Below are 18,372 nucleotides of genomic sequence, written 5' to 3' on the forward strand. Positions count from 1 at the left end.
GGTGCGATTTAGCCCGGATTTTTTAAAAATTATAGTGTGCGATAAATTGTACATTTTTAGCAACAATGGCCTGGTTGATATAAAATTCAAGGCCTACTATAACAATTTCTAGGAGCAAAAGTTTAATAAATCATATTAGCGATTTTTTTGGAAAAAAATTGTGCACGTCACTGGATTAGCAACCTCTCAAAACGGGCCTGTACAAAATTTTATCGGAAAAGTTTAAGTAATAACGATTTTGTAGAAGAATTAAAACTGCACCCTCAGTAGTTATTTATTTTGAAAAATTCATAGTCGGCTATGGAGAACAAGTGAAGTGTTTAACTGTCAAACAAACGCAACAAACATCAACATCGATATCAGAACGTATTTATGCTCGATACAAATTAGATTATTAATCGTGATAATTGTGAAAAATTTAAATGTAAGAGAAAATACAGAAATTGTTCGTGTTGTTGGTGACAATGTGCGTTCGGCAGCAGAAGCTGCGGCAGAATGCAGAATTCAACATCAGACATCCAGACAGATCAGTAAGGCGAAGTAACGAGGCAAAATGGCTGTCGTGGACTTTTCCTAAATAACAACCAAATTTTGCTATATTTTAACGACAATCCCCGAAATAGTATTAGAATGGCCAGTTTGGACCTTAATATACCCGGAGAAAGTATAAGGTGTAAGTAAGTACCCAGTGTGCATTTTTAATTCTTCTACAAAATCGTTATTACTAAAACTTTTTCGATAAAATGTTGTACAGGCCCGTTTTGAGAGGTGGCCAATCCAGTGGCGCGCGCAGATTTTTTCTAAAAAACTCTCTAATATGATTTATTAAAATTTCGCTCCTAGAAACTGTCATAGTCGGCCTTGAATTGTATGTCAATCAGGCCATTTTTGCTGAAAATGTGCTGTTTATCGAGCTCTATAATAAATTTTAAAAAAATCCGGGCTAAATCGCACAATCAATAAACTTTTTACAGACTGACCCCAAACCAAATGGGTCACACTGTATGAAAATAAGCATGATTAAGATTTATTTAAACCGTTCAATTTTCATTGTTATCATGATATTTGAAAGTGCAGAGAAATTACGTTTTAAACATTTTACTTTGAGAGCGAATAAGTTCGTAAAGAAGGCCGCTAAGAATTTTTTGGTCAAAGTACTAGCATTAGTTTAGCCTTTTTTCTAGAACCCCTGGAATTTATTACATGACCTTTCCGAACACCCAGTATATTGGAATCAAAAGAATTGACATTGAAGTTAAAAAGTTTTGTGGGTAATAAATCTTAGAGCAAAAATAAAAAAATATTAAACCATATCTCCCAACTAGCACGTGAAATTATTTTTTCGTAGGGCTTACTCTCACTAACCTAATTAAACCTCCGAAAAGCTTCAAACATGCATCGCGAGAGAAATATTTAAAAAATATCTTTGAAATGTGGTTCCATCAACGATTATTCAAGTTGGCAAATGTTGTCAAATAGCAAAGCTGAAATCTTGAAGTCTAGGCGAAAGGTAACATGTATTTTCTTTACTTGACATGTTATTTTTGGACTGTTTATTGTCTCCGCCGTAACAGAATTCACTTACCATCCTAGAACATGCATAACGCACCTTTTTGGGGTTTTAAAACGGTCGGTAAGTAAAATTTAGGGTTAACCATGAACGTTTGAGAGTATAAACAGTAATAAAATGAACTTGAAGATCTCAACTAAATTTCAGGTGAAAAATTACCTAAATACCAAAGATATTGTTTAAACAGCTTTTTTTTAAATATAATTCGGCTGCTACGACTGTATAAAACATATAATATGCATCACGAACAACAAGTAAGAACTAGAGGCTTCGCAAAACATCAAAATTCGTAAATAAATTGCTATATTGAAAGGTATCGTCAAAATTTATTATCTAAATATAGCTAAAACTGATGCAACTAAATTGAAACTCTCGTTTATTATCTCGGGAACATTGCCTCCCTAATACATCCCTAGGCTTTAAAAGATGGCTTCAAGGAGATTTTACAGGATATCACGCGATGTGATGAAATTATACAAAACGTTCAATGTTTTTCCATTATTTCAATGAAAAATAAAAGCTGTAAATTGAGACACGTAAAGTTTGGTCTATACTTAAAATTTTGTCATTAGTGTCGCATGTTAGATTTATCAACCAACATAACACATATAGACAGAAAGTATGATGTTTTGCATAAACTGTATTGACTAACTATAACAATAACTGAATGTGATTTGACAAACAACACGACAGATAAGATTTAACCTGAACTAACCTAAACAAAGACTCAACAAAAGTTTGAATAGTATAGTCTCACGTTATGTGCAGCCTTGGTAGTTTTCTAAGACTGTACAAAACTGACGTTAAAACATTACGGGTGGACCAGGTTTGGTTCATACACCGTAAAAGTTATCTCGAAAAGTGTGTGTTAGAAAAAACAGTTACAGATGAAAGTATTTGCACCTAAATAAATGAGTCCCTATTCTTATTCTGCTTAAAATATGAAACTTTCTGGACTTTAACATCCAAAAGCTTAAGTTACAGCGAAATTGTTAAAAGTTAAAAAAGTGCCGTATTTCAACTTCAACACCATTTTGAAAAGCTTTCGAAATTCAGTAAATATATAATCGCATATTCACATGATTTCGAGGAGAATTCAAAAGCAAAGAATATCCGGTATAACCAGACGTGCCGCCATATTGAAAATAACTAACATGAAATGGTCGCGCCCACTTTCACATAAATGTAAAATTTCGAAGTTTTATTAGTTATACAGGGTGAACGTTTTTTTTTTTAACTAAACATGAGCATCTCAGGTATCCGAAGATATACACTCAATCAAACTTATATGAAATCACCCAGTATTTTACAGAAAGGTGTTTATAATCATTTGTTTTTGCATTCAAATGGAAAAATGTTGTATTTATTGATAAACAACGTTTAGTTCAATAACATATTAAGGTTAGTACCTCGGTAGTATAGACTTTATTAATTTAGAAGTCACGTCTCAGGTTTTCTCATTTGAATTTTTTGTTTTAAACTGCCTTTTGTTGAATTATCTGATGTAGGGAGGAAGAACAATTGCGTTAGTGGGGCTGGGTGTGCCTCAAAGAACTGTTGCCCGGACAGTTGGTGTTTCGCAAGGGGTGGATTCAAAAACTTATTCAAGATATTTAGAATTAGGAAAGTTGCAAAACAGGCCAAAAAAACTCGCCAAAACGTTACTACAGATCGACAAGGCCGATTTTTAATGCAAACAGCTAGAAGAAACTCAACGGTAACAATTCCAGAGGTTTAAAGACAATTTCTACAAGCGACAGAGATACGCGCATCCGTGGAAACAATTAGAAAATGACTTCGATCTAGAGAAATATTTAGTCGAAGGCCATTAAAGGTCCCTGAATTGACGAGACAACATAAACGCGATAGATTAAATTGGTGTTTTCAGCACCAAAATTGGACAATGAACAAATGGCCAAACGTCCTGTTTTCGGACGATACCAGGATTGGTCTTAGATCTAATGATAGGCCATTCAATGTTTTAAGGGGCCGTGGAAGGCAAACCAGGCTCCAAACTGTCCGATCTGTCCCAAAATATAAAGGGGGAACAGTAATGTTTTGGGGTGGAATAATGATAGGAGGAAAAACTCCCTTAATTCCCATTCGACCCACCTTAACTGGACAGAGGTACGCAGATTTTGTGCTCCAAGCAATAATAACAATTTGGAGAGGTGCTGCTGGAGAGATTTTTTTTATTTATGCACGACAATGCCCCACCGCATACCAGTAGAGTCGCGAAAAATACCTTGGAAACGGAGGGTATCGGAATTTTAACATGGCCTGCTTATTCTCCAGACCTGAATCCCGTAGAACATTTATTGGACATGATTGAAAGGAAAGTTAGGGCTCGTCAACACAATCTGGGAAATACAGATCAACTAATAATACAAGTAGTTCTTGAAGAACGGAGAAATCTTCCCCAAGAAAAAATTGATAACCTTTCAAGAAGCATGACCCGTCGCATTCGTTCTTGCATTGATGTTAGGGGTGGAAATACAGATTACTAAAACACCCCAAAAGTCTATAATTTCATTTATAATTTGAATTTCTTATAAATCTTGCTTTTACAAAATGAGAGCTTTTAGTTTGTTTTCGTTATTACATACATAACTGTTTTTTTTTTCTCTGAATTCCTGCAATATTAATATTTTTTGGACCTAATCTTTAAATTTCTAGCACATAATTTCCACCAAAAATCATTTCTTTGCAAAATATTGGATGATTCCATACAAGTTTGATTGAGTGTACAAAGCCGATTAAATTCGCGCAAAGTTGCGCAACTTAATGATTTTTTAGAATGTTCTTTACGCCCGCCGCGCACAAGCAACTTTTCGCTAGCAACTATTTTGTTGCCGCAGTAAAACGTGAGGGTTTAAATAGAATTCCACGCACTGGTGATTTTTTAGTTGAAGCAACAAAAAAATTGAAACATATTTTACTTCGCCGGTGAGTAAATAGTCGTCTACAGTTGCCGAGAAATATAAAACACACTCGTTCAAACCCAACGCCGGGCACAGGTGATTCTTTCTAGCTGCATTGTAATATACCCTTATGCTATAGCTATGTAAATCTTCATTATTAGTCACCTACCCGGCAAGGCCACATTTCAGTATCCTTATTCTTAAAAAAAACATGTGACCCTGTATAACAAAACTTTCATCGGTTACTCTCTCAATATCTCAGAAAACTGATGAAATTTTTCCTTGAAAAATCTTCAGTTTAAAATTGGAAGAACCCAAAATCGTTTTCGTTTTGGTGTCTTTTTTCGTGCGATAAGAGCAGAAAGGCATCAACAAAGTCCATAACGAATGTACCGGTACAGGCAACTATACGCTTGCCAATAGGCGAACGCGAAATATTACAAACACCTTTTTAATTTCCTTAGTATTTAGATGGTCACCAGCAACTTAAGTTGCTCGTGCGCAGTGGGCCTTATGACTAACAAAATTCTAAATACTCCCAGAGATATCCGCGAAAAATCGATTGTGAATTTTATCTTTCTTAACTATTATGAATAAGAACTACTGTTTGTCAGAAGATGTGTAAAATATCGTTGAGACACTTTTTTTAAGGTAAATATACATATGTTGCAAAGACTTTTCCAACAGGTAAAATGCAAATATCACAACGAAAATATTTATTCTTTATTTCCGCCATAGTTATTTCTAGAGATTTTTTTATAAATTTCTCTTTAGAAAACGGCAACAATAAGTTCCAGAATTCAGATTAAAGTCAATTATCGTTCATTGTAACAGGTCATTCGTACAAAGGGTGTAACATGTAACCTGGAATATCAAAATATCTCGAATGTTAGGCAGCCCATAGACAAATGTTAACGTACCAATCTTTAATCACTTTGCGGGGGAAACGAATTTATGATGAAGTTCATTCCCCTCCACCCCCCGCGTGGGCGGGTGGGGGTTAACTTTTGAATTTCAAACGGAACCTCCGTTTTTTTTTGTAGATTTGGATAATACAGCCAAAAATGAGAAAAATTTGTCAGAAACATTTTTTCCGATTCATGCTAAAAAAACACTGTAATTAACGAAATTCATTTTCTTTATCACTTGTAATTTACCGAAAGGTTTCATGGTATTTGCTTTGGAATTGATAAAAACGTGAATTTTTTTATATCTTTTATTTAAAGTAAATGTCCAAATTGGTGTCTCCGAACTTCAATGCGCTTGTTTAACCTTGGTTTAACCGAATCTTCACACGTACGAAGTGTTTTTTGAAATATTGCCACAAGCGTTTCTAACTCACAGAATCATACACTTTGTGTCGTTGGTAATTCTTTACAAAACTGATCTTTGAGATATCCCCACAAAAATAAATCCCGTGAAGTAATATCTGGAGATTTAGCACGTCAATTTGCCGGACCAGATGTGCCGATCCATCGACCGTTAAAATTACGATTAAGAACTTCCCGTGCTACCGCCGAATAGTGGATCGGACAACCGTCATGTCCATATGTTTCCACGCAAGTTTAAACCCTTAAGTAATATGGGCAGTTCATTTTCGAAAATATTCCGGAACATGTCACCATTCAAGTTGCCTTCAATCATGTGGAGATCGATTAGTTTACTGCCAAGAATCTCACACCATACGTTGGCAATCCAACAACGCTGGTGCTCAACTTGTCGAAGCCAATGCGGATTTTTAGACAGTCTAATGATGCACGTTATATGTTATATTGACGTACCATGATTTGTAAACGATGATTCGTCGGAGAATACGGGAAAAATTGTGATTTCATTCAATCTGTTCAGATGCGCATCACAAAAGTCCAAACAATTTTCAAAATCTTCCTCATAGAGACTTTGGTGTAAAGAGATATGATAAGAATAGAACTGGTGCATCCTTAGCATTCTCCACGCAGTCGCATGAGAAATTCCTGATAATGCTGATATTTCTCTTGTGCTCACTTGAAGATTAAAAGCCACAGTACCTAGGAACGTAATTTGATTGTTTTCTTCACACACAATAGCTGGGCGACTTCTTTTCTCCTGATTTACAGTCCCTTTATTAATACATTTTTTAATCACACGATGGAAAGAACTTCGAGATCGTGGTCTTTCAGGAAAACTCTGAGCGCATATTAACTGCATTATCTAAATGCCCATCAGCTTCTTCGCACACCAAAAACACTTCAACTTCCTCTTCTACGGTCAAATACCGCGTCGCAAAGCAGTATTAACAACAGAACGTTTAAAAGTAGACGTTTTATTTGTTTACGTTATTGTTTATCGCATTTTATTATCATAGAAATTTTTTTTTTAAGTGAAGGTTGCCACTTAAGATATGAATTAAATTTCGTCAGTGTTTTCTAACATGCACTGAAAAAAATGTTTCGGTCAGATTTATCTTATTTTTAGCTGTATTATTACAATCTGTGAAAAAATAAGGGTTGCCGTTTGAAATTTAAAAGTTAACCCCCACCGCGTCCACACGGGGGGTGGAGGGAAATCGACTTTAACACCGATGCATTTTCCCCTCGGAGCGATCGAAGTTTGATACTAAACATTTCTTTACAAGATGCGTAGTGTGCAAAATATTTCGTTATTCCAGATCAAATGTTGCACACTGCATATTTATACGGTGTGATAGAAACACCAGATACAATAATAGGACCCAATAACAATGATACGTATGAGCAATGGATGCTAGAGGGAACAAAAATAAAGCGATTTAGCTAAACTCCGTTATACCAACGTTGCTTGTTTTCATTAAATAGAGCGTTAAAGTAACTTTTTTAATTGTCTAGTAATATACAGGGTGTCCCACAAGTGTTTCATTATATTTCAGTGGGTAATAGTACATTGAAAAATAATATGACTCCCTATATAAACCATATTCCAATAATGCTTCATTAAGAAGATACAGGGTGTTAAACTTAAAACACACCTGGAATATTTCAACGTATCAGAGTATCAATGAACAGGCGAGCTCAATTATGTATTGAACAAAATGGCCACCAATTTGAACAATTTCTATAATGTTATAGCAAATAAATAATATTTAAAACAAACTTAATATTATTAAAACCATTTAGAGAATATCGTGCATATAGACGGTATTCAATTTTTTACTAGCAAACGATGCGTCGGACGAAAAAGAGTCAAGTGAGCATTTTTCTTCTAAATGAAATTAAACTTTTAAAAATAATTTTTATTTTGATAAAAAGCAGTGGCGCACCATGTTTTTCTTTAAAAATGTGCTGAAAGGTGTCCGTACGCACGTCACTGGTGAAACGAAAAATAGCCCTTTTGCATAAATAAATGCGTCTACATTAACTCTCAAAACATGCCAAATTTCACTTACATATCTCAAACGGTTTTGAATATATCAATAAAAGTTAGATTTTTTAAGTAAAGTTTAACACCCTGTATCTTCTTAATGAAGCATTATTGGAATATGGTTTATATAGGGAGTCATATTATTTTTCAATGACTATTACCCACTGAAATATAATGAAACACTTGTGGGACACCCTGTATAGATAATAGAAAATGAATCTCACAGACTTGAAGTTGCTCCTAAGGGAATTTTCGGATTTATTTTTCGGAACTATAAATTCATTTAAAATATTTGTTTCACGGTGGCTAATGGATGACGCCTCTTGCCCTTCGACACTACAAAAATAGACCTAACTTTTTAATTAACGCCGATAACTCCAATATTTTTACAAATTTTGACACTCTCAACTATTTTACTTTAATAAACTTTTACTTTACTTAAAAAACTCCCATCTCCAACAGTTTTTCAAATATTTTCTATTAAACGATTCCGCAGATTTTCAATCTTTTGCAAATATTTCTCCTTTGATTCACTGGCGAAGTGAACTGCTCAGCTGAAGTATGAACGCACAAAAATGTTTGTTTAGTCGAGTAAAAAACCATTTAAAGTACGTTTATCAATCAAATAAACCAGAATCATCACAATTACCAACGTGTGATTTGCATCTAAATTTATGTAATGCTATTTTTTTAATCTTCTAAAAATAGCATTCTAAATACCAGAATCTGCTTCCTATCATTAAATCTTAAGGGAACGTTACCTTGTATTGAATCTTAATACCAGGAAATGACGTGTTTTACTCTCATAAGTGTTCACTTATATGTTTCTACATCTAAGAAACTCTTTCTGTTTTAAGGGTGTTTTAAATGTATCTCTCTAACGTCACTATCGGGTCTTTATTTAATTTACTGTAAATCCCATCATTTAAAGAGCCCTCAATTTCCGCTCATACTCGGGCAGAAGTCAATGATAACTCAAGCTTTATATTTGCCTTAAAGGATTTTAATATTATTTTTACGTAAAAAATTGTTGCATTTATTTGACAGACATTATATGCATATTTTTAAATTTTATTTATAAGGCCTGAAATTAGTTTTGACTAATTTTACATTCTAGTTGGTGGTACTATGGTATCTGAGCTGCTTCTTCTGCAGTTAAAATGAAGTCAACAGATAGAACAAGAACAGAGCAACTTGAGTCTTTAAAAAGAATGAGAAGAAGAATAAAAAGAATAAGATTTCAAGTTTCATAAATTTTTTTATGAAACAGATTTATTATTGTTTTTGTAACTACATTACGATCATTTCTGTTCAATGTTTGCCCTTTCATTCGTCGTTGTTTTCAGTTAGTTTTAACTGAAAATATTATGCAATATTACGTTTGCTTGTGTGTGAGATCTTATTACCGAACAGAATAAAAGAAAAACGCAAATTATTATATAAGAATATAGGATGGCATACTTGTTTTGCCATACCGCCATGAAACTTAATTTGTATCTGCGCCATTAACCTGAAATCGAGCCACTGACACAGCTCAAGAAGGAAATTGCAATTCGACCATCATTTTTACTTTGGCCCAGAGATAGTCGATAGGATTTACCACTTTGAAGCGGTATAAACGCGCAAACGAATATGCACAATTGTTTGAACAATTATATTGTTTTCAATATTCAATACAAAACAGTATTTATTGGTGAAGTATGACGGTGTAAGTATAGAAACATGATAAATCGTTTGTCTGTTCTATTAAAGACGCACCTTAGACATGCATAATATTTAATCGTAAACGCATTAATTTAGAGCCACCATGTACCAGGTAGATCCGCTCTTTCCACATCGAGCAAATTCGAGGATCTTTTAATAAAAAGTGTATTTTCACTCTATAGTGTGTCGAAGTGACTTCTTTATTTCTGTAAATTAGGAATAAATCTCTCAGTGTTTGATTTGCAGACTTCAAACTTCAATATTTTTATAAATTTTGAAATGTCCCACTGTTAGGTTTATCAGAAAGTTCTGTCCGATAATTTTGTTTCAAGTTTAAACATGTATGCGCATCCTCTTTTGAGCCATAAACGGCCGTGTTTCTTCATAACTGCATGTACATACACGTTTCCTTCGAAATTAACTACTGTAAAGATATCTCATGTCATTTTTAAGCTAGACGCGATCGTGAAAACATGACTACTAATAAAGTTCATGTGAGGCACTGTGTGCTTTCTGAATTTCAACAGGGTAGAAATGCTACCGAAGCATGTCGAAATCTAGTGGAAGTTTTTGGAGGAGGAGATGCTGCTTCATAAAGAAAACGCAAGAGACGGTTCGAAAATTTTGAAACAGGTGATTTAGATCTTAGTGATAAGGCACGTTCTGGGCGGCCATCTCTGATTGATGACGATATTGCAAAGACCATGATACGCCAAGATCCTTTTCTCACAACATCGGAGATCGCGGAGAAACGTAACTCAGCTCAACAAACCATTTCAGACCACATTCGGAAGTCAGGATTGGTCTATAAATATTCCAGATGGGTGCCTCATGAGTTAAGTGGAAAAAAGTTGCAGGGCCGCATCGTTACATGCACACTCTGCTTGCCTGGGACAAAAGTGAACCTTTCTTGGACAGTATGATAACCGGTGATGAAAAGTGGATTACGCATGAAAACGTTGTAAGAAAAAGAACATACTGTCATCCCGAACCACTTACCCCCTCCATTCCTAAATCTGGATTGAGCCGTAAAAAAAGAATGGTGTGTATATGGTGGGACATCCAAAGACCAATCCATTACGAGCTTTTGAAACCCAAGGAGAGAGTCAATTCGGAGAAATATTGTTGGCAAATGGATGAGTTAAAGAAAGCACTCCAAGAAAAGATTGATGATGGGGATGTTCAACGGGAAGCAAATCATATTGCATCGCGACATTACCAGACCACATGCAGCTCTGGCGATTCGCCAGAAAATCGTAGAGCTAGCTGGGAAATTCTCTCACATCCACCATACTTCCCAGATCTTGCACCCTCTGATTTTCACTTGTTCCTTGTAAAATTTTTTGGCGGGAAAATAGTTCAAAAATGAAGAAGGTGTCAAAACAGCACTTCTTGAGTTTTTCGTCTCCGAAGACAAGGCGTTCTTCAAAAGTGGGATTTACAAATTGCCATGGCGCTGGCAAGAAGTCATAAACAACAATGGAAACTATATCGTACAGTAAATATTGTTAGATGGATCAAAAGCCGCATAATTTTCTTCTTCATCTTCATAAATGGACAGAACTTACCGGTAGACCTAATATACAGGGTACCTAACTACGTGTAAAAAATTTAAAGGCGTAATCCTCGACTGATTTTGAGTCAAAAATGTCTAATAAACATATGTCCGCAAATGCCTTGTTTCCAAGATACAGGGTGTTGAAATGTGACAAGAAAAAGAGATTTTATTTCCAAAATGACTCAATTTGAGTGTTTGAATTTTATTTTTTACACGTAGTTAGGAAACACCCTGTATATTTTACATCAAAAAGGAACTCGTACCGCGATTTTGAAGATATTTTCAAGTAAGTGAATCTGGGCATTTTCAATCTCCAGTTAATATTATTTCGTTGATTCTCCCCACACGCCCAGTGAAATGATAAAACAATAAATTTTTGTTCAGTCGAGTTTCTACTCGACTGAACGAAAATAAATCATTTTTTTGAATAATCGATAATATTTGAATTGAATAATTTTGAATAATTTTTCAATTGTAGCTTATTAGTCATTGAAACAATCAAGTTTATAACATATTAGAAAAGAATCCAGCAACGTTCGTAACACATTGCAGAAATTAATTCTGGGTTAAAAATCCGCTAGCAGCAAAGTTTGAATCGGCATCAAACGATATAGAAACAACTTTTCTTTACATAGAAGTCTATAAATTTATGATTTGATGACCCTAATTGCTTCAAAAATACGTCTGATGTTGGTCTCTCATTTCTCTAGTATTCGGACGAAGATTTTCTTTCCTCGGTCCACGGTGAGAATTTTTGGCCTTTCATTATCCGATTTTGAACAAAATCAACCAGTTTTGCCCGGTTTCTCGCGAAGTCGTTTGAAAATCTAATGATCTGATTGTTCATTTCCGTGGTAAAATTAAAAGTACCTTTCTGTAAAGCAATGATTTCTGAAATTTGTATGCGTATAAAAACAAACTACATATATTTCTCATCTCCATGTTAGTGAATTCGCTGTGACCAGGCACTTGTCATAGCATAGCAGAATTTACTTATCACGCTATTAAAGCAAGATATTCCTTAATATATTTATAATTACTTGTCGATTTTGTAAATATCAAAAAAAAAATCAAATATGGCGTGTAACATTTTGTTGTTTTAATGGCCTATCGCGTAATGCACGCAGTTGTGTGGCGAAATGAATGGTTGAAAATATCTTGGAAATGGTTAGATACACGAGTTTTTTCTGGAAATATCTTTTTAATATATTAGGTTGGTAGAAAAATAACCCTTAACTTTAAACAAATGCCACTCCACTTATAATACACTTTTGCCAACGTTAAACAAGTTTATTCGTAGCGGAAGCATAAATTTCGAACTCCGAGAGGCGATGAAGTCGTTGGAGGCGTTTTTGGCATCCTTTTGGTTTTTAAAACATTTGTCGCGTAGGAAGTGGTCGAGGTGCTTGAAAAAATGGTAATAAGGAGGTGAAAGGTCTGGAGAGTAGGGCGGATAAGGCAAAGTCTCATAGCAAAGGTCATTCAATTTCTGTAGTGTCGATTGCGCGACACGTGGCCGAGCATCGTCATGAAGAACGATTGGGCCTTTTCTGTTGACCAATGCCGGGGAGATACGCCATAGTTTTTGATGCATGTCCTCACTTTGCCGACAATATCTCTCTGCTGTGATGGCTTCGCCTTGATTTAGGAAGCTGTGATGGATCAGACCTGTAGCTGACCACCACACACTTACCATGACCTTCCTTTGGTGCAAATGTGGTTTCGGAAAGTGCTATGCAGCTTGATCGCAGTCCAATCATTGAGCTGAACGTCGATGGTTGTCGTAGAGGATCCATTTTTAGTCACAATACGATCCAGAAACGGGTCATTTCTGTTGCGCAAAATGGGTGCCGACGAGACTTCAAAACGACGATTTCTTTGCTTTTCGTTCAGTTCGTGCGGGACCCATTTGTCGAGCTTTTTTGTTCTTCCAAGCTGTTGCAGATGGTCTAGAACTATTGGATGAGTTATGCCTAATTCTTCCGCAAGCTCTCTAACAGTTGTACGGGGGTTTGTTTCGACTAGGGCCTTCAACTGGTCATTGTCAATTACCGATAGACGTCCACGACCGTTTTGATCTTCGAGGTTTTCATTTCCACTACGAAACTTCTTAAACCAAAGTTGTGCCAGCCGTTCATCAATAGTATCAAGACCAAAACCATCATCAATTTTTCGAGCCGTTTCCGTTGCTTTAGTACCCAGTTCAAACTCGTATAAGAAAATCGTCCGAATTTGCTTCTTTTCCATCTTGGCTAAAGTTCTCTAACTAAACTGTAAAGGGGCACCGCATACACACTGTTTATTATTAAAATGTAGAAAAAAGTCAACGTTTTTAAATGATATATAGCATTGCCGTATTTATCAAAGAATTTATTCCAATATCACGCTGTAAAAATCGAAAATACAAAAAGGAAATTATTTTCCTTCCAACCTAATAGAAGGATTCAAAGTAACGACATTCATAAAAATATTGAAGTTATCGGTTCAGATAGAAAAGTTAAGAGGACTTTTATACCTTGGAAACACGCCAGTGGCGTTGACTATTAGCTAGCTTGAGACAGATATTATAAATGCATTTAACGTATCCAAGGACCGCCCTAGAAGCAACCAAGACCGCAAATCAAAAACTGAAATTTATACCCAATTTGTAGAATTTAAAAATGTTGTTTTGACACTCTGAAATGAAAATAAGCAATTTTTATATGAAACAAGTCTAGTTGAATCACTCTATTTTTTTAACTCTAAGTCTGGCAACCAATACTCATTTGTACCATTGTTTCCGAGATCTCATCTAAATATCCATTTTAAACCTACATATCCACATATAGAATGTATGAAACATGAGGATGTCCAATATGTTTACCTATCGGTCACAGGCACAAACTTGATTAAATGGAGGGAAATTTGCGTATTCAAGGGAGTGGTTCCACGGTGCAAACCAACCCACAAAATTATTTTCGGCTTTTCAGTTATCTCAAAAGTCTAAAATATCCACTTTCTATTTTATTTTTCCCCGAGTTGTGGTCAGATATATAATGAAAATTAAAACTACTTTCCATGGCAGTGTTCCATAGACTTTACTAGTGAAATTAAGTTTCGATGTCTCCAATAAGTTAATATATTAAAATTTAAATACATCGCATATCGATTGTTCCTCATCATACGACCTGTGAGCTCTACCTTTGCAAATAGCAGGCTGTAATGTCTTTTATATATTTCAAAGGGATATAATTTCTTAGATGATGCAGTCGAGCATTAGCGTAGTGACACAGTAGATGATTCTAATCCGGGATAAACTCATCGGGATAATCGGGTGTCCTTTTGTGTCAAAGACTCGTGAGACATATCACGAGTGTAGCTGATACTTAGTGAGTGAAAGTGGATGTCGTGTAACTATCACTTAAAGAGCCATAGCGGGTATCGCTCAAAACTTTTTTCTCTTATTTTGTGGTGAAAGCGGAAACTGTGATCCTCGTGTTATTGAAGCGATTCTCCCTCAAAACTCATTAAAACAAGAGCTCCATCCGTGCTTTTCCACGTTAAACCATCACGTTAAATCGCAGTTCAACATGAGAAAGTGCGTTGTAACGATTAAGATCTTACAGCAAGATTCTGAGTGCAGAGAGATGCCGTTGGATGATCCCAGGTGTAGCATCGGACAATTAAAGTAGAAGATCGAAGTAAGATGGATTTGTGGTTTAAATTAAAAAGAAAGTGTCTGATTGTGGCTTTTTGGAGTTTATAAGTAAGTTTTGGCAAGTCAACGGGAACGAAGTAAGAAAAAAAAGACATCGTTGGATGATGCCGTGCTCAGAATGAGGAGAGAGGAATAACAGATCGGGATTTGGTTTAAATTGAAAACGGCAAGTTCTGGTTGTTGCCTTTTGGGATTTAGCTGGGCCGGTTCATTTTGGAGTAACAATTAAGGTAATGTTTGAAGTATGTACTATTTGACATTTACTAGTAATTTTGATGTTCTTTAATTATCGCTTTTAAAGATCAAAAATTTTCATAAATATAAAATTTCTGATATTCTCAAGAAATTTGGTAATATATGCTCTATATCGCATAATTTTTTTCCATTTTATACTTTTATTTTGGTGTAGTATCGAAAATGAGAGTATTGAATACAATCGTCTCAAACAATTGACACAGGTCCTATGACGGCAATGTAAATTCGTTGTCAATTACCTTCGAAAATTTAAACTTACAGACTGCTGCTTCTAGAGCATTTAACAAATATTTAATACGTTATGACTTCGACTCCTTGTTCTCTTTATCCCGGAAACTTCAATTATTGCCCTATCAAAAAGCCAAGTTTTGTTATTCATTTATTTTTCAAGGTTAATTTAATTTGTTAATTTTTATCTATCTTTTATTTAATTTAAATAATACAGATTTGCGAAGCAATTAATTTGATAAATCGCTTTTGTTTCGGACTCTACCCATGGAGAAAACACGAGAATCTGAATAGTTTTTGATTTTCAGCAGATACTTCGGGTCAAATTCTCGAAAATATATTTTTTGTCAAATAAGAATTTCCTAGTGCAAGTACGGTGTCTTATTGACTAATCAGAAACCTTAACATTTATACCCATTTTGACATCAAGAGTTCCAACTTTTGGTAAAAAATAAGTACAACCGTTCAAAATCATAATTTTTACATCAAATTAAAAAAAAAACGATTAAAAAATTTCAAAATGGTACTGTCGTAGGTAAAATGATTTGCTGCACCTCAAAATATAAGAAAAATGCCGGCTGTTCTATTTACGAATCAATAGTTATACATATTTCCGGTCAAATATAGGTGACATAACATTCAATCGATCCAGAAAAATGATCAATGTAATCTTCTATCAGCGACGCATATTTCAAGTTTTTTACGTGGAATAGTAAGAAAGTGACACTTTTCGTTGCCACCCGGTATATTAAAATCGAATCGGTGCCTTACGCGCAAACTTACTTTAAAATTAACCGCCGACCTCTTTACTCTCTTGGCAAAAATAAAACATCTCATAGAAGAATCACTGAATTTACCAGCAACAAAAGTAATTTCCTGAGCCAACTTTATGTGTACTATTATCTAAGGAAGTAACTAAGAAAACATTATGTCAAATCATAATGAGGTACTTTTAATAGCTTACTTAATGTGGTACTAGCCTTATGAAATTAGTAGCAAACGAGGTTGTAATATTTCCGAAAGAATTGCGTGCCGCAATGTTCTTCATCTGCTGCAACCAATTTAAGTGTCACAATAGTTCTATTCGAATTTATCACTGATACGGCAATATATGTAAATTTTTTTATATTATTGATTGGAATCAATGCAAACCTCGGATTAGTCGATCATCTAATCCTCCCACTTCACAACAACGTTTCCCTGTGAATCACAAGTGACCTTTAAAACCACGCATGAAATAGAAATAATTATCGACCCAACGTTAATACATATAATAAAAATAACTGTGAAAATAACGTAGGAACTTTGAAACCGACAGAACATTTGTAGAAATTTGAGCGTCATGTAACGAACCTACAGGTCTCAGCGGAATCTACAGATGGCCATTTCAAAGTTATATTAAACCTCTTCACGAACGTAAGTTTAACCAAACCAAAAAAACATGCTGTTAAAAACTAGAACAAATATATATAAACAAAACACACCCCAGGAATTTTAGTGAGAACAAAAACTAACTTTGAAGAATAAGGTAATTCGAAAAAACATAAAATAAATTAATGTAAAAATAATGTCGTTTAAACAGCTCAATTACTAGAAGAACGTTTGACAAAATTTTCTAATAACTTTAGTTTTGCACCTGTTTTTTTAGAAGACAACGTCTGAGTTCAAATTCAAAGTGCGACTACATGGTACATTGCAGGGGACTATTGAGGATCTTCGAAAAATAATAAAAAATTCTATCTGTTTTCTCTTTTCTGTTATTCGTTAAAAACGGAATCGGAAATTTGGCAACATATGTACATATTCAGAATAGTTGGTATGATACTGATACCTAGATTAAAGCACCGTTTGTTACATCAATTGAAAAGTTTATTGTTTGAGTGGACAGATATTTTGATACTCCCATTATAGTAAATTAATGGATAGAAATATGGGCATAAACATGCAAAAAAGAAATTATTTTATTGGCGAAAAAGTTTAAATCAATTTAAATTATACATAGGCGTACATGGATGCCACGATAATAATAACGAGAGTGAAGAATCAAAATACAGTGGTACCTTGGTACACGTCTGTCTTTAAATATGTCCAATTTAGAGAATACGTCGTGTTTGGACGAAACAAATTTTGCTCCTGATACGACTTAATACAATTATACACGTTATCCATTAACAGGTGTAACTATGATATCTGCACTACATGAATTTATATGGAGTTCATTTGGTTGGACACTATGTAATCACTGGTGGAGGGGGCCGTTGGTTGATGCATGTACCGCTCTTTCAGTGTAATGGACCAGACTAGATCTTCGCGATGCCATGGTGCCTAACTCTAAAATTTCTCCTTATCATGATTTTGAACTAAAATTTTATAATATTTATTAGTGTTCTCAAACAGTGTTTAAATTATTTTAGAACTCCGTTAATACACCATATCAAATGGAGCTTTTTTTACACAAAAACGGATTTAATAATTTCTACATTATTCCTTATGAGAAAGGTTGGTCTGTTATACGTTCTCTACGGTACAAGTCCAAATATCAGGAGCTAGTTAAGATCGCATACCGAGGTTTCACTACATTAGATGCTCAAAGTTTTGCCCTTGAACACCTAGACACACTTGCGTTACACGAAAAATGCTTTCCTGCACACGTTGTAATATTTGCGACGTAATGGTTAATGCAGTATTATTTATCCTGTTATGGAGGTCCAGCTCATCATGAACATGTGTCCGATAGACTAAAGGTTTTATATGGCCACCCAAATAAAGTCGAGAGATGTGATGTTCGGAAACCTCGGGGGCTAACGGACTGGACCGTTGCGTTTATGTACAGTTCCAGTAATCGTACATAAAAAAAAAGTTGTAGACTCAGTAAAATGAGCTGGTGCACAATCTAGTTACATCCACATATTAGGTATTGCGGCGAGAGGTATTTCGTTAAGATGTCCCTGGACATCATTTCTGATGAAATCTAAAATATATCATCCATTTGAGCGGTTTGGTAGCAATACCGACCCTACCGAATGATTCCTGCTCACTCATTAACGCAGAAACAGTATTGATA

General features: G+C 34.9%; 1 protein-coding gene and 1 pseudogene across 8 annotated transcripts in view; both read right to left on the reverse strand.

Annotated features, from left to right (window-relative positions):
- Positions 1 to 18,372, reverse strand: part of Hipk (Homeodomain interacting protein kinase) — an 81,148-nt gene that overhangs the window by 48,201 nt on the left and 14,575 nt on the right. The window lies entirely within an intron of this gene.
- On the reverse strand, positions 12,409 to 13,655 carry LOC136347140 (histone-lysine N-methyltransferase SETMAR-like; annotated as a pseudogene).

This window comes from Euwallacea fornicatus, chromosome 26, assembly GCF_040115645.1.
Source record: "Euwallacea fornicatus isolate EFF26 chromosome 26, ASM4011564v1, whole genome shotgun sequence".
Lineage (NCBI taxonomy): Eukaryota > Metazoa > Arthropoda > Insecta > Coleoptera > Curculionidae > Euwallacea > Euwallacea fornicatus.